Consider the following 2,939-nt stretch of genomic DNA (forward strand, 5'->3'; position numbering starts at 1 on the left):
CCTGTGGTCTTCCATTTCCTCACTATGTTCCTCACAGTGGAAACTGACAACTGAAATCTCTGAGCTAGCTTTTTGTATCCTTCCCCTTAACCATGATGTTGAACAATCTTTGTTTTCAGGTAATTTGACAGTTGTTTTGAGGCTCCCATGTTGCCAGTCTTCAGACAAGATGCAAAGGGGAGACAACTTGCAACTGGCCACCTTAAATACCCTTTCTCATGATTGGCTTCAGCTGTGTGTGTAGGACAAGGGTCAATGAGCTTACCGAACAAATGTTGTGTTCCAATAATTAGTGCTAAAGGTATTCAAATCAATAAAACAACAAGGGTGCCCAAATGTATGCACCTGCCTACTTTTGTTTAAGTAATTATTGCACACTTTCTGTAAATCCCATAAACTTCATTTCACTTCTTAAATATCACTGTGTTTGTTTGCTATATGGTATATTTAATTGAAATTGCTGTTCCGAACAACCAATGATCCATAAAGGAAAACCACTGTATGTACTTGCATAAAAATATATTGGAGAATAGTGAGCATTTAGTTACGCTCCTGCATCATTGTGTAACTATACATGGTATAGGCTGATAATAGGGAAAACACAATTCCTTTAAAGGTCTTCAATTATAGGCAATAAAGTATTTTAACACAGTAACGAGAGCTCTGCAGAGTATTATTAAGGATCCCTGACTGCTGTAATCTCTATGAGATAGCTACTGTCTGACCAGGACTACTTTTACACTAAACCTAGATCTAAAGTCTAGAGCTTGTGATGAGAAATAAAAAAAAAAAGAACACACAGCACATTAAAGACCATTAAAATAACAAAAACAAACAACAAAAACAAAAACTAGTAACAAATCAAACACAGCACACAAAAACAAGTATTTTGTCTACGAGATCAAGTTAATTAATAAATTGTTCACAGACATCTTTTTATGTGTAAAAAGAGAGAGTGTGGCATTTCACACATCCAATTTTAATAATACAAACACAAAATTGTTCAAAGATTGTAAAATGGGACAGCCCTGTGCACTATTCACCATAACAAGAATTCAAAATGAAATATGAAAATCAGAATGACTGCATTAGTATTACATTATAATAATTGCTTAATTGTGGCATTGGAATACAATGAATGACTGTGTGACAGAGACAACATCTGACTTTAACCTAGTTCTCTCATCTTGGCCGCTCTTCATATTTCAGCCTATCCCAGAATTCACATGTGTACTAACACTGCATGAAGCAGCCAATAGCAGGGTAGTGAGGAAACGGTCTTGGAAGGCTGTCAGGCAGGGAGCAATGAATGACCATATATGGTAAAATCTGCAGTCAAAGGGACTGAATGACAGAAGCGGCAAAGACAGAGGAAAGTAAGCAGTTTTCAGTAACTGGACCACATAAGTATGGTAAAAGAGGCTAGGTAACAAAGTGAGGCAGGATTATTTTCAACATAGACACAGAGTGCAGTTCAGTCTGATGTAAGAAAGACAACAGAACCAATGTGTCACTGTGAACACACCCAGGGATTACTAAGGGATAACAGCAAATGTTAGGAACTGCTTTGGATTGCTTTGAGTGATTGAATCCAAATCAAACACACTCCAAATCTGAGTCTTTCTGCACAGAAGCAGTGTTTGAAACAATCTGTTGTTAAGGCTGCAGCTAGGGTTATGTTTACATAGAGAGACAGAAAATATCACAGGATACACAGTGTGGAGTCTATAAACATGACATAACTTCCTTGTGCAAATTATAAAATTCTAGGTAAACTGCATAAATCATAACAGTGTTCACTTTAGGGAACTTTCTTCTTCCTATGACTAGACAAGGGGATTATAGGGACATTTTTACTGAACTCTTAATAAATGCAGCATTCACTTCAAGGTTCTTTCACATGGAGATCAGGGAATAAATTAGCAGGCACCCAGCTAAGAAAATGAAAGGAGATTGAAAGCCTAAGGAAAGGGAATGACGTGTTGAGCTGGACATCTGATGCCCTCTCTATGAATCCCAATGTTCAGACCAGACAACAATACTTAAGGTTGTGCTGAGTCACAGCGGCCTGCCATACAAATCTCACCCCAGTGAGTCACGAAGCTCTGCCAACTAATGACTAAGTGGGACACGGAGCCACAGACCTAGGGTTAGGTCAGGGACCCAGGAACACCATGAAGTACACATATGGTTAGGACAAAATGAGTTACACTCAATAGAATAAGAGTAGAGAATGCAACTCTTCTAACCCTTGTAAGGTCCTTCAATATGTCTTTGTGTGTCTGTGTGTGTGTGTGTGTGTGTGTGTGTGTGTGTGTGTGTGCGTGTGTGAGTGAGTATGCGTGCGTGTGCATGTTCCTGCACTGCATGGCTTGTGCCAACTTTTCCTCATATTCATTAATACTCATTCTGGGAGAAGATGAAAATCATTGCAAGGATAAATGGTGTGTACAAAAATGTGAAGGACCGCACAAGGGTTAAAGTGCTCATAATTACATATGGAACAGTGGTATGAAAAAGTTTGGGCACCCCTGATCATTTTATGGATCATTGGTTGTTTGGAAGAGCAATTTCAATTAAATATATCATATAGCAAATACACACAGTGAAATTTAAGAAGTGAAATGAAGTTTATAGGATTTACATAAAGTGTGCAATAATTACTTAAACAAAAGTAGGCAGGTGCATAAATTTGGGCACCCCAACAGAAAAACTACATCAATATTTAGTAGATCCTCAGTTTGCAGAAATAACAGCCTCTAAATGCTTCCTATAAGTTCCAATGAGGGTCTGGATTCTGGTTGAAGATATTTTTGACCATTCTTCTTTACAAAACATCTCCAGTTCCGTCAGGTTTGATGGTTTCCGAGCATAGACAGCCCGCTTTAAAACAGACCACAGATTTTCAATGATATTCAGGTCTGGGGACTGAGATGGCC

General features: G+C 38.3%; 1 protein-coding gene across 1 annotated transcript in view; it reads right to left on the minus strand.

The window, feature by feature from the left end:
* LOC103397272 (coronin-1C) overlaps window positions 1–2,939 on the minus strand; it is a 39,795-nt gene that overhangs the window by 16,909 nt on the left and 19,947 nt on the right. The window lies entirely within an intron of this gene.

The sequence above is a fragment of the Cynoglossus semilaevis genome, chromosome W (assembly GCF_000523025.1).
Source record: "Cynoglossus semilaevis isolate Cse_v1.0 chromosome W, Cse_v1.0, whole genome shotgun sequence".
NCBI classification, from domain to species: domain Eukaryota; kingdom Metazoa; phylum Chordata; class Actinopteri; order Pleuronectiformes; family Cynoglossidae; genus Cynoglossus; species Cynoglossus semilaevis.